This window comes from Macaca nemestrina, chromosome 17, assembly GCF_043159975.1.
Source record: "Macaca nemestrina isolate mMacNem1 chromosome 17, mMacNem.hap1, whole genome shotgun sequence".
NCBI lineage: Eukaryota > Metazoa > Chordata > Mammalia > Primates > Cercopithecidae > Macaca > Macaca nemestrina.
The window spans coordinates 75710102-75735826 of NC_092141.1; the positions used below are offsets into that span (position 1 = coordinate 75710102).

The window sequence follows — 25725 nt, forward strand, 5'->3', positions numbered from 1 at the left end:
GTGAGGATAACAAAATGCCTGGAAACACCTTTCCTGTAGAAAGCCTGACTTCAGGAACAGCCGAGATAGTGTGGTCACATTTTCGAAAGGCAAAAAAGTAATCTAAATGTTAATGATCTTTTTCTTTATTTAAAAACATAAATGTTGTTCACTCCCTTTCCTTTGCAAGCTGTTGACTTTTTATGACTCTTATCACTTAGAAAATGGAAACTGGAAATATCCCAGAAATGAAAGCATGGTTGATTTTTGCATAAGAGATCGATTTGCACATCACTGGGGAGAGAAGCAGCCTCTGAGGGGCAGGATTGTTCTTACAAAGGAGGACTTGTGCTCTTCTGAAAAGGAGGAAGTCATTTTGGCCTTTCCTTGGGAGCTCATTTGTGTGTAATCAGGCTATCATCTGAGACTTTTTTTTTCCCCCTGCAGAAAGTACAAGGTTCCTAATTTTGTTCTGAAAGACCAGCTTAAACAAATATGCCTTTGTGTGTGATCCTTTTTTATCTATATTCCAAGTGTTCAGCAAAGGCCACCTCCTTCTCTTCTTCCTCTTGGTATTTGTGTTTGCCTCTGTCCCGGATTCCCTGGTCTTTTTTCTTCTCCTCCTCTGCTGCTTACTTCTCTTTTTCTTCTCCTCTCTCTCCCTTCTCCTCTTCCTTTACCAGACATCTCAGCTTTTAGTAAACAGTTCTTTTCTCTAAGCACCTTCCTTATGTTTTAAAGTCACAACTTCTAATATTTTTCTGCTTCTCTCATCACGCTTCATTTTGGCTGTTCGAGGGACTCGTAGAGTAGCCTTTTCAGTCTGTGTAACAGGTTAATTCCTTTGTGAATCTTTCTCTTCTTCAGACTCATTAGAATTCCCCAGAATTTCCCCACTCTAGAGCAATACACGTGCACACGCACACATGTGTATAGGTGCTGAACTGTTACTGAAATGTTGACACTAAAGGGATGCTATTGCTCCTGTTTTCCTTCTTCTGTTGTTCTCTAAGAAACAGACAGATCTGGGGGGTGGGGAAGAGTGGTCTTGGGAGGATAATAAACCTCCTTCATGCACCCTGCAAAAGAAACATATAGGTCTTATCCAGAGAGAATGAATCCCAAAGGATGTAAAACATGCAGTTGTTCAAATTACTTTGTTAAACTGATGTTTGGTTAAAGTCTATGTTGGTGGCAAATACTAAATGGCAGGGGCTCTGGTTAGATGTCCTTGGGAGCACGAACGAGTGAAATGATTCACAGGTGATAAATGGCAGTGAACAGCAGGCCTCAGGATTGAGGCAGTAGGGAGTGGTGGAGACTGGGGTAAGCTGGTAAGCTTGAGCCCTGTCTGCAGGTGGCAGCTACTGCTACCCTGCCCGACTTGATGTTTCTCACACGCGAGTCCAGGCCTGTGTTGCCAGATCTTCCTTCTTCAAGAGAAGACAGAAATCCAGGTTTTTATGTGATACATTCTGATTTATCTTAATGTTGGCAGAGTTCTAATGTTAAAACTTAGAACCAGGCCAGGTGCGGTGTCTCACTCCTGTAATCCCAGTACTTTGGGAGGTTGAGGCAGGCAGATCACTTGAGGTCAGGAGTTCAAGACTGGCCAACATGTCAAAACCCTATCTCTACTAAAAATACAAAACTTAGCTGGGTTTGGTGGCATGCGCTTGTACTCCCAGCTACTCCAGAGGCTGAGGCATGAGAATTGCTTAAACCTGGGAGGCGGAAGTTGCAGTGAGCCGAGTTCATGCCACTGCACTCCAGCCTGGGCAACAGAGCAAGACTCTGTCTCAAAAAAAAAAAAAAAAAAAAAAATTTTTATAACTGTCCAGTTGTGGTAGCTCACACCTATAGTCCCAGCACTTTGGGAGGCCAAGGCAGGCAGGTTGCTTAAGCTCACAAGTTTGAAACCAGCCTGGGCAACGTGGCGAAACCCAGCCTCTACGAAAAATGCAAACACTAGCAGGGTGTGGTGGCATGCGCCCGTAATCCCAACTACTCGGTGGCTGAGGCACGAGAATCACTCGAACCCGGGAGGCAGAAGTTGCAGTGAGCCAAGATCACACCACTGTACTCCAGCCTGGGCAACAGAGTGAGACTCTGACTCAAGAAAACAAACAAAATCTTAGAACTCTGTGTAGGTCAAATGTGCATCTATTGCTTTAGACACCAGTAGGATCCAACCAGTCAGAACCAGCTGGCAGTCTCTGCTCTTCAAAAATAGAGGAGAGAAAAAATAATTTTAAAAAATTATTTGTATAGTTATATATATTAGAATATGTATAAATATAAATATGTGTGTGTATCTGTGTATCTACTATTTGTCTATCGATAGAAAAGAATGAGATTCTTTTCAAAGAGGCCTTATGATATTTAGAGGAATTCAAGTACAAAGATGAAAGTCAGGGTTTTGGGGCAGGTTCAAATGACTATGCCAGGCATAGCTCTTTTTCAATTTGTATTTCTTCCCTTGCTTCATTATCTGTTTCCACCCCTACCCTGCAGCTGAAGATGCAGACCCGGGGTACTAGAGAGGACCACCTTCTTGAGCCCCATCCCTGATGTCACACCACCTCTGTGACGGATGGATCCTTCTAGAGAGAGTTTCAGGACTGAGTGCCAGCATTCCTCAGCTGTCTCAGGCAGGGGAGGAACCTGAGGAGCCAGAAAGAACCTTCCTTACTGAACATTATGCCGTGGTGTTGATCACGAACAGTCACTGGGTCAGGGGCTGCTGGCGCAGAAAGAATGCATTCGAGGGAGGAACAGCACGGGCGTTCCCCATGGGGTTCCTCACAGTAATGTCTGAGACTTAGCTTTGCTGCTGGAGAAATATTGACCCACTCTTTGTGCTTCATTGTCGTGGCTTCCTGGTGAGTAAACCTCCTGTTTTTCTGGGCAGTGAGTTCAGCTTTTTATAAAGGTCAGAGTTCCAAACAAACAAAAACAAAATACAGGCCAGAGGCCCTGAGCAAACGCGAAGCATTTCTCTTGGGAGGCTGGTCAGAGGCCCCGGGTGTGTTGCTGGTCACTGTTCCTCCTCCTGAGAGGGCTGGGGACTTGGCAGGAGCGCCAGCCCGAGACTGTGCAGCATCCTTGGGAGAGGTGGCGTCAGCAGAGTTGCATGGGGTGGAGGCTCTGCTCTTCAGCCTACTGAGGTCTATGCCTGGAGCATCTACATGAACTGCATTCTAGCCTTTGCTTTAAATACCTTTCAGCTTATAGTTCCTAGATTTTACTCAAATTACATTAGCTCATTTGCTTAGAGCATTTACAAAAAAAACACAACTGCGAGAGACTGGGCAGAAAGCCACTAGAGGATGGCATCAAAAAGATGCTGAGAATTTTATGACAGCTGCCATGCTTCATTTTAAAAATGCATATTCAGATCTGATTTTAGGCAGGGGTTCAATCACATAATGGTGTTTTGTTGAGGTCTATAAATGTGAGAGTTGCAAGACTTCCCCAGTGCCAAGTTACTGGGAAGGGATGCACCAGGGCAGAAAGGCTGGCATCCACGTTTGAGCAGTTCTGGGCGGCAGCCAGGCTTTGCAAACAGGGTGCCAGTTGGCATCAGGTCCAATTTGAAGCACCTCTTTGAGCCCCCACCCCGTTTCCTCCTTCTCAGTCTGTAGCGTGAGTGCTTCTCAGTGTCTCCAGACTCCCCTCTCTGGGCCCTTTCTCGCCAAATAACTGCCTTTCTTACTTGCTTTCCATCACATTAGTCTTTTCTTCCCTACCCACTCTTTCATAGATATTTTGCCACCCTCCAGTAACAGTTTGATTCAGCTGAGTAAGATATTTTTGTTAAGTTCAATGATGAATCTGTATTGGTTGAAACACACATGAGGGTTCGTCCTGCTGGGAACAGGCATCACTCAGTGGCATCACACAGTGTCCAGTCTGTCCTTATCTTTCCATGTCCAGCTCTGTTTTCTAAAAAGGGTTCCCTCCATGCAGTTTTCGAATCCTTCTCCAGAAATCAAAAGTCATTCCGTTGGATGAAAGAGAAACCAAATGAGCATTTACAACTCTGCCACTGCGTTAGTATTCATTCGATAATTAGATGGAACATTTTTGCAATTTAAATGGTTGGTTCTCAAATCTTGGCAAACAGATTGATCAGTGAGTGGTGAGTGGAGCTCTTAGGAGCCAAGGAATATTCCAGGGTGGCTGGAGATGACCTTCCTCGCTAGTACAGATCCTGCTAGAGCCGTTCATTCTCCTACAAGACAAAACAAGCCAGAATCTTGATTGCGATATTCATGGACAGTGTGTCTGTGGGCCTTTAATCTGTTCCATGTTTGTCATCAAGTAAAGTACGCATGGTCCCTGATTCACAAACATAAATGATGCGTTTTTCCATTGGTTAAAGTAAGGTGCCAGCAGTGGGCTAAGCAGACAGCTCCTGCTTTCTGTGGCGCTTACGTTCTGTACCTGTGAGTCCTGCTACAAAAATCTTTGGGAACAAAGCAGGGAGCTTATATCCCCTGTGCTGGCCAGTGATTCCCCTGAATCTCCGGGCACTATTGAGGACAAATGAGATTCCTGTTCTTTCCTCTCACTCCTTGGTCTCTGCTCCCTGTGATCAGGCTCACGGCCAGAGTTGGGAAAAGGTCCACCTTGCATTAGAGGCAGTGCAGAGGATGGGGTAGCTCTGCTCAGCAAACTTCTTCTGTACATAGTCAGAGAATAAATATTTTAGGCTTTGTGGGCCATGCAGTGTCTGGTATAACACTCAACTCTGCCGTTGCAGCTCAAAAGAGCACAAATACATAAACAAATGAGTGTTGGTGTATTCCGATAACAAGTTACTTACAAAAACAGCTAGCAGACCAGACTTGGCCCAAGGGCCAGAGTTTGCCAACTTCTGGTTCAGCCCATAGGCTCTAGAATCAAATCCTAGTTTTGTCACTTATTTATTATGTGACCTCTCTGTGCATTGGCGTACTTAACTGTAAATGGAAAAAAACAGGTCAGGATAACTAGTTCTGTTTTTCTATTAGTAATAAATAGAACTAATATCCTGATACGGCCGGATATTAGCTGTTGGCAGGGCAGTGAATATAACACCACAGTGAGAAGTCAGCTTGCACTGACCCTTCTCCATTCAATAGTTTGATGCTGGGTCTCAATTACAAACTGAAAAGTGAGCACATATGAAAGATGATTTGGCCGGGCGCGGGGACTCACGCCTGTAATCCCCGCACTTTGGGAGGCCAAGGTGGTGGATCACGAGGTCAGGAGTTCAAGACCAGCCTGGCCAAGATGGTGAAACCCCGTCTCTACTAAAAATACAAAAAATTAGCCAGGCATAGTGGTGGGCACCTGTAATCCCAGCTACTCGGGAGACTGAGGCAGAGAATTGCTTGAACCCAGGAGGTGGAGGCTGCAGTGAGCTGAGATCGCGCCACTGCAATCTAGCCTAGGCAACAGAGCAAGACTCCATCTCAAAAAAAAAAAAAATTGATGTGAATCACACCAAGAATCAATACAAGTGTAATCATAATGGTTGTTGCAGCTAGTAATTCATTAGAGAAGTGATTAAGTTAACAACAGAAACGTCACAGTTGATTGACTACTGATTGGATTCACATGAAGGTCCAGTACTTTTGCTGATGTAATGTTGCTCTCTGATCTTTTACAAAATCTGGGATCTGAATCGTTCACATCTTGAGCTGTACCCAGGGAGTTACATGCTACATTCACATTTCCAATGGTTTTAAAAAAAAAAAAAAAAAAAAAAAGGTATCTTCTAGCCACATCTTTCCCTCTTTTAAAACAGTTCCAGAAGTTCTTATTGTCATTTGCATTTCATTAGTAAGCTTGGTATTTTTGTTTCATGTTTATCCATCAGTTGTTTCTTTCTGTGAGCCTATTTGGGCTACATCTACCTTCAGAGTCTTGGAGTTGTCCTAGAATCAAGAAAATGGGCTGAGAGGTAGGGGAAGGGTAAAGGTGAGGGGAAGGGAGTTCTGGGACCAGTTTCTAGGCCTGCCTGGGATCCAGCCACTTCCTATCCCCAGAGTTACATTCCTTCGTTTCCTCAACCCCCCTTCCTGCTGTGCAGAGCCTTTCTCCTAAGCTTGGCCCCTCTTCCCTAGAGCTGTTTACTTTGTCTAAGACCTTCTTCCCCAATCCTGCAACCTCAAGAGAAATCAAGCCAGAAGGGCAAATAACCCCAGCCATGGACCTGGGGCTGAGGGCACTTCAGGACAAATGATGAAGAGACCACATCTCCCTTCTCCATGCTTCAGGTTTCACAAAACGAAACACACATTTGCTCATTTTGCTCCAGTATCACAATGACTACTTTTAATTTGCATTTTGATGGCTTTTAGCTGGGAATGGACTTTCAATGAACTCATTTCTACCTGTGGGGTTGCTTATCTACTCCATGTGCTGTTAACAGTTAATGGAGATTCTAATATTAAAAAGTCAAGCAGCTTTCCTTAAATGAGCCTACACCATTCAATTCTGCTCAATTGTCCAGGCTTTTTATTGTTTTTGTCATTTGTTATTTTGTTCATCATTTTAAAAATAGAGCAAAATAAGAAGCTAAAAGCACTTTGACCTTTTCCTCTTCTTATTGTAACCGTAACTTTTGCTGCACACCATTGCTGTCTCTATACACCATTACTCTATTCCAGAGCAAGTTAAACATCTAATATTAAAAAAAACCAAAAAGACACTTGTAGCAGAACGAAGACAGCTAAGAGCCAGCACACCTGGGGCTTCGTCTGCGATGGGATATTTCTGTTGTCAGAATATAATGAAAAATGATGTCCCATCAGAAAGCTGATGGATAATATATCACGTATTACTATTTTGAGTATCAGGACCCAAGAAAACAAGATGAGTTTTTTTAAATTGCAGTGTCCCTTGAAGCTTGTGTGAGCTCTCTGAAGGGAGATACTTTTAAAGTTCTTATAAAGAAAGAAATTTATAGCCAAGTGTGAAAAATGAAGTGCGGTTTTGAGGACCAGTTCCCACCCTGTCCCTTCCTGGGGAGCAGGAGTTGTGATGTTGATACAGCAGTGATGAAAGCAGGGGGAATCATGGCAATGCCCGCTGTGTGATGATCAGATGCTAGGCAGTTTCTGTGCGGGGCATGGTATATTACTTTCATATGAGAAGTGGTATTGCATAGTGATTAGAAGCCTCAGTGTTGGACCCAGACTTCTAGGTTCAAATCCTGCACGTTTTACATCCCAGTTGTATGACCCGGGACACATTACTCAATGTTTGAGCATGGTATTTTCCTAGAAGGAATATGCAATTTAAAACAGCCATAGTTTCATATCCCCGCTCTGCCACTTCCCAGCTGATGATCTAGGATAAGTTCCTTATACTCTCTGACCTTTGTTTTCCTTGTTTATGAAGTGAAGATAATAATAGAGCCTGCTGCATAGGACTGCTGTGAGGATTTACTCAGTTCACTTATGTAAGTTACTTAGACTAGTACCTGGCATAGAGTAAGTGCCCAATAAATGTTTGCTAATTATATGCAATAGACATGATTTGCCCAAATTTGATTTTGACTTATATTTATGGAAAGTTATTTATATGTGCAAATGAGGTGCTATCAAGAGGTAAGAGCATTCTTAGAACCCTGTTTTGAGCATTAGAAATTGTTATCAAGGACTTCTTTCTGAGAACAGACCAGTGGATTGGTTATTCCAACATTTATAGTTTCTTAGCACCTGAGGCTGAACCCGAATACTTCTATCTTGATGACGTTTTCAGCAGACAGGCTTCCCAGTTCATCTCTGCTTTCACCCACTTTCTCCTGACATCTGGCACCCAGGAGGCTGGTGAAGGTTGTTTGAACTCGAGTGCACACCTGATCGAGGGCTTTGGCATCTGAGGGACCTGCCTTTTGTACCTGCTCCCAGGTTGCTAATGCCACGTTAGCCTGACTCAGCCGTAAGCATCTGTGCTCTGCCTTAGAACCTCAAGTCAACCCCCTCATAATTAGTCTGATTTTTCCCAGTCATAGACTACTGTCCTCACACCTAGCCTGTCTCCTCAGAGAGTTGAGAAAGCCTTGGAAATTCTTCTACCCATTAGACAAGTCATCCCAGAGGAACCCAGTCTGTCTACCTCTTGTGATTTGAAGCACATTGTCAGCTGAATCATAAATTCTAAAAAGTCAATAGCTACATTTCGCCTTATCTTGGAAATCCTCTAGAGCCACACTATCACAACAGAATCTAAAGCTAGATGTCAGCACAGTGGTGGAATAGGAGCTTTCACCATCATTCCCCTGTAGACACATCAATTTTGACAACTACCTATGGACAAGAGTATCTTTGTAGGAGTCTGGGAGGCCAGCAGAGAAGTTTCAGCACACTGTTGGAGGAAAAACATCCACAAATAAACACATTGAAGAGGGTAGGAAGAACTAGTTTTACTTTATCTGCAATACCTCTCCCCCAAGGCAGCACTGCTCAGAGCCAAGAGAGACTCCCTCACCCGTAATTCCTCCTAAGGGGGGAAGTGAGAGCATTGTAAGTAAGCACCCAGCTCCCCCAGCCATCCAGAACACTGCCCAAGAGCCCCACTTCTTTCTCGCCTCGCCCAGCTTGCTGAGATAATCAGCATGACTGAGAGATTGGGAGAGGCCGAGAGCAGGAAAGAGAAGCTGCTGACCCTCTGAACTGTTCTACGGACTCCATCAGGAAGCACATCCACGAGCTGCTTGAGACACCTCATCTACTGTTCCCAAACTCTGCACACCTCACCCCCCACCCCCACACTGGCTCCCTAAGTGTGCCCCCATGGACAGTGAATGCAAGCATATGCAGACAGCCAGCTCAACTTTGTGGGATTGGGAGAAGGTACTTGAGTATTTCAGTACATCATTCTAGCACCTAACCTAGCTTTGCAGGATTGAAAGAAGGCATGCAGTGTCAAGAATTAGCCCTCAAGAGGGAAAAAGAAATGTAGAGCAGGTCCATCCATAGAAAAGGATTAAGAGAGTCTCATTATCCATAGACAGGCTGCCTGGTGAAGGCACTTCTCTCCTGATGCCAGTCAATAAGGAATGAGGAGGAGGTGACTGCCTCCTTCACATGTGAAGACAGCATTTGAAGGAACAAGACTTCAAAGGACAACACTTCAAGGAACATGAAAAGTTAAGCCATGACTTCACAAAGGAACACAATATTCCAGTAAGCAACTACTAAAAAATGGAGATCTAAAAATGACCTGACAAAGAATTTAATTGTTTTAGGGAAGCTCAGAGAGCTACAAGAGGATACAGACGACAAAATCAGAAAAACAAGAACTCAATAAAAAGATTACAAATCGTTTTTAAAAAGAACAAAATTCTGGAGATGAAGAATACAATGAATGAAATGAAAAATTCAATAGAGAGTAGCAACAGCAGATTTGATCAAGCAGAAGAAAGAATCCATGAACTTAAAGACAGGTCATTTAAAATTACCAAGTCAGAAGAAAACAGAAAAAAATGAAAAGGAATGAAGAAAGCCTGTGGGATTGATGGGACAACATCAAAAGGGCTAACATTTGCATTGTGGAAATTCTAGAAGAGAAAAAGAGAAAGGAGCAGAAAGTTTATATAAACAAATGATGGCCCAGGTGTGGTAGTTCATGCCTCTAATCCCAGCACTTTGGGGAGACTGAGGCAGGTGGATCACTTGAGGCCAGGAGTTCAAGACCAGCCTGGCCAACAACAGCAAAACCCCATGTCTACCAAAAATACAAAAAATAATATTAAGTATAGTGGTGCATGCCTGTAGTCCCAGTACTCGGGAGGCTGAGGCACAGGAATCGCTTGAACCTGGGAGGCAGGGATTGCAGTGAGCTGAGATTATGCCACTGCACTCCAGCCTAGGTGACAGAGCGAGACTGTCTTTAAAAAAAAATTGACTGCAGCCGGGCGCGGTGGCTCACGCCTGTAATCCCAGCGCTTTGGGAGGCCGAGGCGGGCGGATCACAAGGTCAGGAGATCGAGACCACAGTGAAACCCCGTCTCTACTAAAAATACAAAAAATTAGCCGGGCGCGGTTGTGGGCGCCTGTAGTCCCAGCTACTCGGGAGGCTGAGGCAGGAGAATGGCGTGAACCCGGGAGGCGGAGCTTGCAGTGAGCCGAGATCGCGCCACTGCACTCCAGCCTGGGCGACACAGCGAGACTCCGTCTCAAAAAAAAAAAAAAAAAAAAAATTGACTGCAAACTTCCCAAGTTTGGAGAAAGATATGGACAGTAGAAAAGATAAGCAAGCCAGGCACAGTGGCATTTGCCTGTAGTCCCAGCTACTTAGAGGGCTGAGGCAGGAGGATAGCTTGAGCTCAGGAATTTGAGGCTATGGAGCAGCTTCGATTGTGCCTGTAAATAGCCACTGCACTGCAGCCTGGGCAGCGTAACTAGACTCTCTCTCAAAAAAAGGAAAAGATTAACAAAACTAAGAATTGATTTTTTGAAAACATAAGCAAAATTGATAAACCTTTAACTAGACTAAGAAAAAGAGAAGACCAATAAATAAAATCAGAAATGAAGGAGACATTACGACTGATACCACAGAAATACATAAGATCATAGGAGACTACTCTGAATTGTTACACACCAACAAATTGGATAACCCAGAAGATATGAATAAATTTCTAGAAACATACAACCTACCAAGACCGAATCATAAAGAAACAGAAAATCTGAGTAGGCCAATAATGAGTAAGGAGGTGGAACCAGTTATCAAAGATCTCCCAAGAAAGAAAAGCCCAATACCTAATGGCTTCACTAGTTTCACTTTTTAAGAGACAGGGTCTCACTCTGTTGCCCAGGCTACAGTGCTGTAGCACAAACGTAGCTCACTGCAGCTCAAACTCCTGGGCTCAAGCAATCCTCCTGCCTCAGCCTCCTGAATAGCCGAGACTACAGGCATGCACCACCACACCCAGCTAATTTGTAGGGATGAGATCTTGATGTGTTACCCAGGCTGGTCTCAAACTCCTGGCCTCAACTGAACTAGCCTCAAGCCTTATTCTCCTTTTGCTGGGCCACTGTGCCCAGACTCTACCAAACATTTAAATAAGAATTAATACCAGTCCTTCTCAAACTCTTCCAAAACACTGAAAGGGAAAGAACATGCCTGAGTTCATTTTATGGGGCCAGCATGGCCCTGATACCAAATCCAGACAAGGACACAACAAGAAAATAAAATTAAAGGCCAATATTTCCAATGAACAGAGATGCAAAAATTCTCAACAAAATACTATCAAACCAAATTCACCATCACATTAAAAGGATGATACGCTGTGATCAGGTGGGATTTATTCCTGTGATGCAAGGATGGTTTAACATAATCAATGTGATATACAACATTAATAGAATGAAGGATAAAAATTGTGTCATTATTTTAATAGATGCAGAAAAAGGATTTGACAAAATTTAACGTCCTTTCAAAATAAAAATTCTCAACAAATTAGGTATAAAGGAATGTACCTCAACATAATAATAGCCATTTATGACAAGCCCACAGTTCACATCCTACTCAATGGTAAAAAGCTGAAAGTTCTTCCTTTCAGATCATGAACAAGATGAGGATACCTATTCTCTCCACTTCTATTCAACATAGTACTGGAAGTTCTACCAGTGCACCTAGGCAAGAAAAAGAAAAGGCATCTAAATCAGAAAGGAAGAAGTAAAATAGTCTGTCTGCAGATGACATGATCATATATATAGAATACCTTAAAGACACCATCAAAGAACTGTTAGAACTAATAAACAAATTCAGAAAGTTGCAGGATACAAAATCAAAATACAAAAATCAGTTGTGTTTCTCTATGCTAACAATGAACTATTCAAAACAATGTAAGAAAACAATTATATTTACAATAGCATCAAAAACAAAAAATACTTAAGAATAAATTTGGCCAAGGAGGTGAAATATCGGTACACTGAAAAATATAAAACACTGATGAAAGAAATAAGAATACCCAAATAAATGGAAAGATGTCCCCTGTTACTGAATTGGAAGAATTAATATTGTCAAAATGTGTTTACTACCCAAAGTGATCTACAGATTATATGTAATCCTTATCAAAATACCAATTATTCATATAATTTTTTTTCCACAGAGGAAAAAATAATCCCTAAATTTGTGTGAAGCCACAAAGACCCTGAGTAGCTAAAGTAATCTGGAGCAAGAAGAACAAAGCGGAGGTATCACACTTTCTGATCCAAATTATATTATAAACCTATAATAATCAAAACAGTATGATACTGGCATACAAACAAACATACAAACCAACAGAACAGAATAGAAGGCCCAGAAATAAACCGCACACATATGTGATCAGCTATCTTTGACAAAGGCATCAAGGATACAGAATGGAGAAAGGATAGTCTCTTGAATAAAAGGTGTTGGGAAAACTGGATATCCACATACCAAAAAATGAAATTAGATAGATGCATCTCATAGCATATGCAAATATTTCATAACATATACAAATGTCAATTCAAAATGGACTAAAGACTTAAATATGTAAAACCTGAAACCGTAGAACTAAAGAAAACATACTTGAGGGGAAAGCTTCATGACATTGGTCTTGACAATGATTTTTTGGATATGACACCAAAAGCACTGACAACAAAAGCAAAAATAAACAAGTGGGACTACATCAAACTAAAAAGTTTCTGCACAGCAAAGGAAACAAGCAACAAAATTAAAAGGCAACCTGTGGAATAGGAGAGAATATTTGCAAACTATATATCCAATAAGGGTTTAATATCCAGGATACATAAGGAACTCATATAATACAACTCAAAGGCAAAAATAAAACCCACAGATTTTAAAATGGGCAAAAGACCCAAATAGACATTTTTCAACATAAGACATACAGATGGCCAACAGGTAAAGGAAAAGGTGCTTAACATTGCTTATCAGGGAAATTTAAGTCAAAATTGTCGAATTTATCATGAGGTATCACTGCAGACCTGTTAGGATGGCAGTTATCAAAAAGTCAAAAGATAAGTGTTATTGAGGACGTGGAGAAAATTATATAGGCTTTTGGTGGGAATGTAAATTGGTGTATCAGTTATGGAAAGACAGTATGGAGGTCTCTTAAATACTTGAAAATAAAGCTACCATATGACCCAGCAGTCCGAATTCTGGGTATATATCCAAAGAAAATAAAAATCACCGTCCTGGCCAGGCGCGGTGGCTCACGCCTGTAATCCCAGCACTTTGGGAGGCCGAGGCGGGCCGATCACAAGGTCAGGAGATCGAGACCATCATCCTGGCTAACACGGTGAAACCCCGTCTCTACTAAAAACACAAAAAATTAGCCAGGCATGGTGGCGGGCGCCTGTAGTCCCAGCTACTCGGGAGGCTGAGGCAGGAGAATGGCGGGAACCCGGGAGGCGGAACTTGCAGTGAACCGAGATTGCGCCACTGGACTCCAGCCCGGGCGACAGAGTGAGACTCCGTCCCCCCCAAAAAAAAAAAAAAAAAAAATCACTGTCCCAGAAGAGATAACCTGTGCTCCCAAGATCCTTGCAGCATTGTTCACAATAGCCAAGATGTGGAAACAATCCATTTATTAATAGATGAATGAATAAAGAAGATGTCTGTCACATATATATCTCATTGTGTGTGTATATTCGTATATATACACACACATATATCTACATATAAAGCCTCAATTATATATACACACGTGTGTGTGTGTGTGTGTGTGTGTATATATATATATATGATTGAGACTTTAAAAAGAAGGAACATTTGTAACACATGGATGAACCTGGAGGACATTATGCTAAGTGAAATAAACCAGACACAGAAACACAAATAGTGCATGTTTTCCCATATATTTGGAATCTAAGAAAGTCAACCTCACAGAAACAGAATAGAAGTGTGGTTACCATGGGTTGACCGGGGTGTCAGAGAAATGAGGAGATGCTGGTCAAATACAAACTTTCAGCTTTAAGATAAACAAGTTCTGGAGAGCTAATGTACAGCATGGTGACCAATAATAATAATGTGTTTTTATGCTAGAAATTTGCTAAGTGAGTAGATCTTAAAGATTCTCACCACACACACACACACACACACACACACAATGGTAACTGTGAGGTAATGGATATGTTAATTAGTTTGATTTTAGTAATCATTTCACAATGGATATGTACACAAAACATCACATTGTATACCTTAAACAATTATTAATACCGTTTTGTTACAGTCATGCCTCTATACAGGAATGCCTTCTGAAAATGTGTCACTAAGAGATTTCATCATGCAAACATAGAGTGTATTACACAAGCTTAGATGGTATAACCTATTCCACACCTAGGCTATACGGTGTAACCTATTGCTTCTAAGCTATAAACCTGTACAGATGCTGACTGCTGTAGGCAGTTGTAACACAATGCTAACTATTTGTGTATCTAAACATAGAAAAGGTATAGTAAAAATACAATATAAAAGAAAAAAAGTGGTACACCAGTGTAGGGCACTTACCCTGAGTGGAGGTTGCAGGACTAGAAGTTACTCGGTAAGTGAGTAAGTGGTGAGTGAATGTGAAGGCCTAGAACAATACTGTATGCCGCCACAACACTTAGGCTACACTGTATTTATTTTTAAAATCTTCTTTCTTCAGTAATAACCTTAGCCTACAGTAATTATTTTACTTTATAAACTTTTTTTTTTTTTTTTTTTTTTTGAGACGGAGTCTCACGCTGTTGCCCAGGCTGAAGTGCAGTGGCGCGATCTCGGCTCACTGCAAGCTCCGCCTCCCGGGTTCCCGCCATTCTCCTGCCTCAGCCTCCTGAGTAGCTGGGACTACAGGCGCCCGCCACCGCGCCCGGCTAATTTTTTGTATTTTTAGTAGAGACGGGGTTTCACTGTGGTCTCGATCTCCTGACCTTGTGATCCGCCCGCCTCGGCCTCCCAAAGCGCTGGGATTACAGGCTTGAGCCACCGCGCCCGGCCACTTTATAAACTTTTAAAACATGTTTTGACTCATAACACTTAAATAGCATGTAAAACACAAATACATTGTGCAGCCATACAAAATTTTTTTTTTTTTTTTTTTTTTGAGACGGAGTCTCGCTCTGTCACCCAGGCTGGAGTGCAGTGGCCGGATCTCAGCTCACTGCAAGCTCCGCCTCCCGGGTTCACGCCATTCTCCTGCCTCAGCCTCCCGAGTAGCTGGGACTACAGGCGCCCGCCACCTCGCCCGGCTAATTTTTTGTATTTTTTAGTAGAGACGGGGTTTCACCAGGTTAGCCAGGATGGTCTCGATCTCCTGACCTTGTGATCCGCCCATCTCGGCCTCCCAAAGTGCTAGGATTACAGGCTTGAGCCACCGCGCCCGGCCACAAAAATATTTTTATCTCCTTATTCTATCAGTCTATTTAAAATTTTTAAATTAATTTAAATTTAATTTAAAATTAATTTAAAATTTTTTATTTTTTTTCCTATTAAAAAAAATTTTTTTTTGACCCTACACAGGGTCAGGATCATCCATATGTCTGTCCTCCACCTCGGCATCTTGTCCCACTGGAACGTCTTCAGGGGCAGTAATATACATGGAGCTGTCATCACCTCTGATAACAATGCCTTCTGGAATACCTCCTGAAGGCTCTACCTAAAGCTGTTTTATAGTTAACCTTTGTTTTAATAAGTAGAAAAAGTAAGGCCTGATGTGGTGGCTCACGCCTGTAATTCCAGCAAGTTTGCCAGGTCAAGGCGGGTGGATCACCTGAGGTCAGGAGTTCAAGACCAGCCGGGGCAACATAGTGAAACCCCATCTCCACTAAAAATAGAAAAATTAGCCAGGCATGGTGGTGAGAGCTTGTAGTCCCAGCTACTTGGGAGGCTGAGGCAGTGCAATCACTTGAACCCGGGAGGTGGAGGTTGCAGTGAGCCAAGATCATGCCATTGCACTTCAGCCTGGGTGACAGACTGGGACTCCGTCTCAAGAAAAAAAAAAAAAAAAAAAGAGGAAAAAACATACTCTAAGATAACAATAAAAATATAGTATAGTGAATACATAAACCAGTTATATAGTCATTTATTATCAGCTATGATGTACTATACATAATTGAATGTGCTACATTTTTCTATGACTGGCAGTACAGTACCTTTGTTTACACCAGCATCACCACAAACATGTAATGTGTTGTGCAACAATGTTACAGTAATAGGAAATAGGAAATTTTCATCTCCATGATAATCTTGTGGGACCACCATCATTTATGCAGTCCATCATTGACCAAAATGTCATTATGTAGTGCCTGACTACATATAAAGCGTTTTTCTACATGTATAATCTCAGCAAAGTTTAAAAAAAAAAAAACAGGAATAGGTTAAGTTCAGAACTGGGCTTGAATTTAAAATCCTCACTATTAACACCACCACTATGGATTTGGTTTCACTTAAACATCGTCTTCTGTCCCGTAAATTAGTGCTGTTATTTGGAAATGTGTCTATAACACTTTGCTCAATTTTAATTTGTACCTTTATTATAGCTTTAGAGTTAAGTTAGTGTACTAGTACATATATTAAGGCTTATAGTTATCTGTACATACATATTCTACTAACTCTATTATTTGTTAACACATGGAGCAAAAAAATAGTCTCAAGCTAGTTTAACAATGGCTTCTGTCCAAACTAGACCCCCAGTAATATTGAGATGACTTAAGTCTCATGCAGAGAAATATGTGTGTGTCTTCACAGTTCTTGTATTTGTGACCATTCAGAACTATACCAAGGTCTAAGCCAAAAGAAAACTGGTGATCGTGAATGAGCTGTTTTGTGAGGATTATAAGTCCGGATACTACAGGAAGTATCACCCTGGATTCAGATTGCCTGAAAAATCAAATGTGTATCTGTTTTTACTTATTCAAGGGAAACATTTTGAGATTATCCTTCTTACTAATTAACAAATTAATATGATCCAATTAAACTTTAATTAAGGTACTTAAATCAACAAAGATGAGACTCTGTTGCTAGGTGATATGTGGAAAGAGCAAGCAAGCATTTTTCTCTTTTATCAGAATTAGATTTTCCCAAAGCCTCCATTGTCTTTGAAGACTTTAATTCAGAATGCTCTTTTCCAGTTGGGGGGAAAACCCACAAAACACAGTTCACTGGAGACCCTCAGATAAATTGTAGCTATTTGTTGATCTGATCAGCCCTGCCACGGTTACTATGGAAACCAGAGCGCTTTCAGATGACCTTTTAGACACAAAACAAAAAATCTATGTGCCCCAATATGCTCTCTGCTTTTTTGTCCCTAAATAGCTTACTTAATTACTTTCTTAACTGTATGATGTTAAGGGGGAAAAAAATCTGTAAAATGCGCAGCAGTTGAAAGAGATATTTTAAGGTTTGTCCTTCAGCTTTGTCTTAGAAGCAAAGTCTTAAACTGCTATAGGAGACAGGTTAGTAGTAGAAATCATTTTCAAACACTCATTAGATCACTGTCAACAGAGGTTAACCTGCCATTCAACTGAGCAAACTCAAAGGAAGCAAGACAGCCTCTGAACGCAACTGTACAGAATTTCTCATGAGTCTGTCAGGGAGGGTGCATGCATTTATATTAGAGTGTTGGCAGCATGCTTTCAGTTTAATTTTTCTCGAGGAAATAATTTTGTTGGGAAACCAAAAAAGATTGTGCATTCTAGTTGTCTGTCTAATGAATTCCTGAAACAACATAAAAGCCCTGTGTCTTGTAGTTACCCGGGATGGCCTTGTGGGTGGATGTTGCTGGTTGAAGAAATATTAGTTAATATCGGCTGGGCCCGGTGGCTCACGCCTGTAATCCCAGCACTTTGGGAGGCCAAGGCGGGCGGATCACAAGGTCAGGAGATCGAGACCATGCTGGCTAACACGGTGAAACCCCATCTCTACCAAAAATGCAAAACATTAGCTGGGCGTGGTGGCGGGCGCCTGTAGTCCCAGCTACTCGGGAGGCTGAGGCAGGAGAATGGCATGAACCCGGGAGGTGGAGCTTGCAGCAAGCCAAGATTGCGCCACTGCACTCCAGCCTGGGCGACGAGTGAGACTCTGTCTCAAAAAAAAAAGAAATATTAGTTAATATCACGCAAGCCTGATATTCAGTGTTAGAGGCAGCTATGCAAATGTCCCCAGGCCCTGACACCCACAGGGATGAGCAGGTACCAAGGGTACCACCCTTCACTTCCAGGAGCTGGAAGGCGGGAAGGCAGAGCCAGTGTCCGCTAGCACTACATGAACGTGGCAGCTAAGCATTGGCACAGGTCTTCATGGCTCTATCCCAAGCACCTAAGAGGAAATTAAAGCCCCTTAAAATAAAATTAAGAGACTTAGAATAAGGGTGACACTAAACATAATGCTATTTGTTGTTTTCCCCGAAAAACATGCCCTACGGAGAATGAAGATTGCATGTCCCTGGAGCGGTAAATCGCAAGGGTTCTGAACTCCCTGGGTATCCTGAAAGAGGAAGTGGCGAGCAGCCCGAGCTCTAGATCTTGCACCTCCAAGTATGAGAGCTGGTTAAAAAGGCAGTCTCAGAGCCCAGCCCAGCCTCTGACCCAGTCAGAATATTATTTTAACAAGATCCCCAGGTGATTCCTGAGCCCATTAAAGTTTGAGAAATGCTGGTCAAGAAGATCAAACCTGTTGACTGATGAGTAAACAAATTCAGTTTCCTGTGGTCGTGAAGACAGCAAGGATAAACTTCATCACCCCCAGTATACATATTAAATAGAGTAGGGATCAGGCGGATCACAAGGTCAGGCGATTGAGACCATCCTAGTTAACATGGTGAAACCCTGTCTACTAAAAATAAAAAAAAATAAAAAAAATTTAAAAAAGCCAGGCCTAGTGGTGGGCGCCTGTAGTCCCACCTGGAGGCTGAGGCAGGAGAATGGCATGAACCCAGGAGATGGAGCTTGCAGTAAGCCAAGATCGCGCCACTGCACTCCAGTCTGGGTGACAGAGCAAGACTCCATCTCAAAAAAAAAAAAAAAAAGTGATTTCAGTATTTTTAAGTGGTTGAAAAAAAGAAGGATATTTGCGAGACATGAAAATTTGATGACATTCAAAATCTGGTGCCCATAAATAGAGTTTTATTAACACAACCACATTCACTCATTCGTGTCTTATCTATGGCTGCTCCTTTGCTACCTCGGCAGAGTTGAGTCCCTGCAAAAGAGACTGTATGGGCCTCAAAGCCTAAATGTGTGCCCTCTGGTCCTTTACAGAAAAAGTTTGTGACCTCTGGGTTAATGGAATATTAGGGTATTCAAACTGGGAGAGATGTTTAAGATCGTGTTTGTTGATGGGAAAACAAAAGCAAAAGGGAGTGTGCTCAAAGCTAGTTAGTGCAGGACCCAGACCTCCTGTGTGAGTTCATGCTTCTGTCTCATACCCTGTCCCTTCCCTGTGACACCCCTTTTCTGACTCCTTTCCATGCAGCCACCATGCTCGTTAATGCATCTCAGCCCGTGCTTGTGTTCGTTGGAAAGACCCCCCCTTCTCCTCCACTTCCGTCAGTCCCAGGCTTTTCAGATCCTACATGTCCCTTTACGTGGTTCTCCAGCCTCTTAAAATTGCCCTGACTGTGCAGTCTAAAGGCTGCTCACTTGCCAGACACACTTGTAAGACGTGCCACCTTCCTGTTTCCAGAGTAAGAACCTCAGGCCCTCCTCTGAATGCTTTGAAGTCTAAACATCAGGCCCATGAGGACTCCACCCTTCGCCTGCACTTTTTTTTGACAGCCCAGAGGAGGGTGTCTGAGCCAACATCTTTATGAGGCTGGTTGGAGGCCTTCGGGGAAAGGTCATTTTAGAACCACAGGAACCTCCCTTTCTTCCTTTAGCAGTTACGTAAAACTCACGTGTGTGACAAATCTGGTTGCTCTTGAAGATGGACCAGTTTCTTTCCCATACATTTTATGATTCCAGAAATCAGTCATTCTGGACATTTCTAACTGGTGGATGCTCCATCTACTCTGTGTCAAGCACTGTCCCTGGGGATAGAGACAGAACCTTGCTCTTGGGAACATTGTGGAGTAATACTAAGGGATATGAGACCTCGTACCTCATCTTCACTTTCCGGAAACGACCCTGACCCTCATAGTGGAAAGAAGCGTATGCTCTGTCTCCTAGATGGTAGCTAGCCTAGATCAGCGGGAATCTGACCTAGGCCACAAGTCAGTTCTTTGTCCACGTAGCAGTATCTGCAGCTCTTGAGATGCTAACCTCACTGCTGAAAAGATTATGGCTTGCTTGATGCAACTTGCCTTTTACAGGCAGCTAGAACCGCAGAGGCCTCAGAGAATTCAGAATCACAGCTCCCCAGGTGGGATCCAGGAACCTGTGGCCGAGGTGCTTATGGTGCTGTCTTTTGGTTTTAGTTTGTTTTCATGGATGAGGCCTCTTTGCCCATTAGGACTGTTGCCTTGATTTACACATGGTGGTGGCACTTCATCATCATGTGTACAACTGGTTGGCCAGTTCATCAGGCCAACCAAGTGGGGTCATAGATCTCCTTGTTCAGGAATTCAGGGAACTCAGTGGCTGTCATGTCTTCAGCACTTCATTGAAAACCAAGTGGTTAACATTTGGCACTAGTGCAGCTTCCTGCCATTTGCCACTTTCACCTTGAGCAGAGGTGTTTTGTTTCCTCATCTCGCTTCCCAGCATCCAGGTGTGTGGTTCGGGAAGGATTCCCTGGGAGCTCTCGCACACGCGTAGAGCAAGAGGTACTATGCATGTCTGGGCTGGGTCACTTCCGCCTTTCCTTCGATTTTTTTTTTCCCCCCCCAGAGGAGATTTGGGATGGTTTGTCGTGTTCGAGTGTGAAACAGCCTTAGAGTTCTTTCTAGGTCCATTTGAGTCTAAGAATAACTACCCAGTGGCTGCCGGAAGGCTGTGAAGCCACATACCAATTGTATCAAGGCATCTCTGCTAAATGTTTTTTGTCTCCCTGTAGAAAGAAGCAGGTGACCTATTACAGATGGCAGTTGGAGGTAGGAACCTCCTAAAGTCATGCCATGTACTTCTCAGGGCATTCCAGCTACTCACTACAGGGTACCCTATGCCTATAGAAATCCAAGCAGAGATCAGACAACACTATGAGAAAGATGCAGAAGAAATGCCAGATTAAATTTCCTCTAAGGTTCTGTCCAATACCAAGATTCCAATAAGGGTGTTTTTGTTGCTGTTGTTAGTTCCCTTTAATCTTGATGTGGATTAAGATCGCTATCCTAAAATAGAGCTTTTGGGATTAGAACAAAATAGCCTATTTTAGGAACAATCGTAAATGGATTTGTGATTACTGACTTTTACAGGCCCATAATGATAACATGGAATAGAAGATAACTCATACCTGGTAAAAGAGATGAAAACTCGTAATTTGACTAGTTTCTCACTTTAGTAGACAAAGTCTTACCAAGCACGCAGAATCGGTTTGCCTCTGATCTCCTCTGTTCAGGTTCAGGGCTGTGATGACCCATTCAGGCTGTGGGATTTTGGTTCAGAAATCTGATCATCTGATCTGATCCCTCTCAAATTCTCTCCCAGAAGCCACCTCCTGCTGCATATGAAGTTGGGGGATTATCCCCATGAATCCTTGGAGAGAAGTTCACCTTCATGAATCCTTGTAGAGGCGTCTCTTTTGAGATGATTTCTTTTTTTTTTTTTTTTCTTGTTGCCAAGGCTGGAGTATAGTAATGCAATCTCAGCTCATTGCAATCTTCAGTCCCGGGTTCAAGCGATTCTCCTGCCTCAGCCTCCCAAGTAGCTGGGACTGCAGGTGTGAGCCACCACATCTGGCTAATTTTGTATTTTTAGTAGAGATGAGGTTTCACCATGTTGGCCAGGCTGGTCTCAAACTCCTGTCCTCAAGTGATCCACCTGCCTCGGCCTCCCAAAGTGCTGGGATTACAGGTCTGAGCCGCTGCGCCCGGCCTCTTTTGAGATGATTTCAACTTATTTTTCTCACTTTAGTACTTGAAAAAGGAAAGTTATCCAGTCAAGATAGGTGTTTTTTTGTTTGTTTGTTTGTTTGTTTCGTTTTGCTTTTTCTTTTTCGGTGGAAGTTGAAAGTAAAAAGAAAAGCAAACCCTGGTTGTGTGGCATTCAGTCAACCGGGGCTTGGTTAACTCACTGTCCCACCAGCTTATGTTTCGTTAGTCATCTCGGGCACTTCAAGATACTGAAGAGCCTTCTGAATCATCAAGAAAAAATAAAATCTTGTTACTAATAGTTTCATGGTAAGCGGGTTTGGTTTCATCATCATTTATTGAAAAATAGCAATCTGTATATAACATTACTGGGCACCTAGCTATGTGCTACCTCAAGCGAGTCGATTCACCAAATACTCCAGGACCCCATCGTGTGAACTGGCCGATAGCAAAACACGTCCCTGAATGTAGTGGAGCTGTTTGATGTGAGACCATGTTCAGACACGGAAATGCCACAATGAAGAGAGAAGGGTCCTGTCCTCATAAAGCTTGATTCTAGGCCTTTCACTACTCAAACAAGGAAGAGTTACTTTCTACCGCTCCAAGGGCCAAATGGGACCTGCACCTGGGGTGCCTGCAGAGCAGAGTGCACTGGAAGGTTCTCTGCGCCTTCTCTCCTGGCCCTGGTGCTGTGTCTCGGGGTCACCATCGGTCCGCTGTGCCTGCCTGCATCGTAACTGGAACCTGTGCTGTATTGTACTCAATCTCGTTTTCTCACGCTGCTAATTGTGTGTAGCATTTCCTGTGTGTAGCCTTTCTCCTACTAACCTGGCAGTTTTTCTCCTTCTCTTATCTTTTACAGGGCTGTCATGTCCGCTTCTTAAAGGTAGTTCTTCCTCCGCTCTCTCCTTGTCCACTTTTCTTCCACAAAAACACTTGCCTCGGTTTTTGTGGCTCCCAGGCCTCAGCCTGCAGCCATGCTCTCCACCCTTAAGGATGCACTGCGTGTTCTGGTAGCTTGAATCTCACACCTACTTGTGTCTTAGTCTGTGTGCTCCCCTCCAAGCAGCCATGACCCTCCCATGAAAAAAAACGTCATGTCTTAATCACCCAGAGAATAGACTAGTCTGCCCTCCTCTTCAGATTAGGTTAGTTTAAAATTTTACCTGCAGGCACAGTGTCTCACACCTGTAATCCCAGCACTTTGGGAGGCCAAGGCAGGTGGATCACCTGAGGTCAGGTGTTCAAGACCAGCCTGCCCAACATGGTGAAACCCTGTCTCTTCCAAAAAAATAAATAAATAAATACAAAAATTAGCCAGGCATGATGGCAGGTGCCTGTAATCCCAGCTACTCGGGAGGCTGAGGTAGGAGAATCGCTTGAACCTGGGAGGTGGAGGTTGCAGTGAGCTGAGATCGTGCCATTGCACTCTAGCCTGGGCGACAGAGTGATACTCCGTCTCAAAAGTAAGTAAGTAAGTAAGTAAATAAATAAATAAATAAATAAAATTTTGCCAAGCAAATATCAAAACCTATCAGTGATTAAAGTTCAAGTCTGTATTGAAAGCATCCAATGAACAGAAAGAGTGCATCTTTAAATGGACAACTCATTTTCCTTTCTTTCTGTTAACATATCTTTCAATCACATATGAGTTAAGACTAATTTTCAGTTTTATAGGCATACATCTGCATTAGCATGCAATCAGTATGGTGTATTTACACTACATGAGTGTGTTCATATGGACGATGTAGTGTAATATATCATAGGCTGAAATCCTCTAATTGTTCTGATGTTCTTAATGCCTGGCTTAATCCTTCTCAATCTTATTTCGTTTTTTCTCATTTTTTGATGTTTTCCCAACTCAATTGTTGCAACCTAATCAACCATTCTATCCCCAGACTATGGAGGGGGAATTTTGCAACTTGCATGTAAATGATTTTAAAAACCTGGTCTATTATTGTCATTTCTGATAGCGCCGCTCTCTTCTGGGAAGCTGGTTAGGGCCACACACCAGCTGTGCTCTCAGCGTATTGCCTGTGTTCGTAATTAAAATCAGCCCGAGATTGTTGCAGTGCTTTCATGTTCATATTGGAACAAACTGGAAAATTTAAACCCTCAAATGCTCGAGTGAAGGATTTGCAAAGGATTAAACCCTACTCCCCCACCACAAGCTGGAATCAACATATAATACTCTCTCAAAAACACTGCCCTAAAGAAAGCATCTAAGGCCAGGCGTGGTGGCTCACACCTGTAGTCTCAGCACTTTGGGAGGCCGAGGCAAGTGGATCACAAGGTCAGGAGATGGAGACCATCCTGGCTAACATGGTGAAACCCCGTCTCTACTAAAAATACAAAAAAATAGCCGGGTGTGGTGGTGGACACCTGTAGTCTCAGCTACTCGGGAGGCTGAGGCAGGAGAATGGTGTGAACCCGGGAGGTGGAGCTTGCCGTGAGCCAAGATTGCGCCACTGCACTCCAGCCTGGGTGACAGAGCAAGACTCCATACCAAAAAAAAAATATCATCTAATAAGTAATGTTTTTAGAGTTTCTCATCTCTAGAACTTGTATCTGACCCTGCAGATGTGTGTGTTAGAGGAACCACAGGAGATTTGTGACCTAGAGATACTGGAAATGAGAAAAAAAATACTCCTTGAGGTTTCGTAAGTCTTGCAGAGTGTGGTAAATACTGTGTGTGAAAACTGCCTTTCTTTTTTTTTTTTTTTTTTTTTTTTTTTTGAGGCGGAGTCTCGCTCTGTCGCCCAGGCTGGAGTGCTGTGGCGGGATCTCAGCTCACTGCAAGCTCCGCCTCCCGGGTTCCCGCCATTCTCCTGCCTCAGCCTCCCGAGTAGCTGGGACTACAGGTGCCCGCCACCTCGCCCGGCTAGTTTTTTGTATTTTTTAGTAGAGACGGGGTTTCGCCTTTCAAGGCTTCTGTTACTGCCCCCCACACCCCGCCCTTGTCTGTGTTTGAAAACCCTGCCCCGTGATTCAATGCAGAGTGTTGACTTTGGATACACAGCGCCAGAGGTCGGCCACACCTGAATACACTGAGCCTCTGTGCAACTTCTTCCCGTGGAGTAAAACCCTCCAGCATTCTCAGAGGAGAGAGGCACCCCTTGATCACAGGTGGAAACAGTTCCTGTTTAAAAACCAAGTAAACCCCTCTCATTGCACCCCTGCTACTTCAGAGGAACACCTCCACTCTGATGGAAGGAACTCGTACTTGAGTCCTGGAACCCTAATTGGGACCCAAACCTCTCCCACCTGTGTGGCCTGATGTGCCTGAGCGCTGTTTGTATCCTTGTTATTATGTTGAAAACTTTGTTATTCCAAAGAAACATGTGAATCACAGGGCTTAGTTTCCCAGCATGTCGGAAAGCTGGGTGCTGGTGTAAAACTCAGATGTGGCTGAAAAGGGGACTAATGAGAGGGGAGAAAAATAAGAAGAAAGAGTTAGGGTGAGGCTTTCACCTCCCTGGGTTCCTGCCTGGCTCCTCCTATCTCTAATGAGGGGCTGTCCCTGTCCTCTTTTCCTTAAGGGCTATCCCTCTTCTTCCACCTGCTGGGCAACGTGGCTGTCACCTCGTCATTCCAAGAAAGCAACAGGGTGTGGCGAGGAAGTGCCACACTGCCTGGGTTCAAGGGTTCAAATCCTAGCTCCACCATTTCATGGCTGTATAGCCTGGGGCCCCTCAGCTTCCCTCTCTTGCCTCAGTTTCTCCAAGTCTAAAATGGAAATGGTAAAGGATCAACCTCCTAGGGATGTTGGGAGGATTAAATGAGTAAGTACGGAAAGTGCCTAGAGCAGTGCCTGGCTA

General features: G+C 43.2%; 1 protein-coding gene across 5 annotated transcripts in view; it reads left to right on the plus strand.

Moving 5' to 3' along the window:
• LOC105469029 (protein kinase C alpha) overlaps positions 1-25725 on the plus strand; it is a 528020-nt gene that overhangs the window by 395767 nt on the left and 106528 nt on the right. The window lies entirely within an intron of this gene.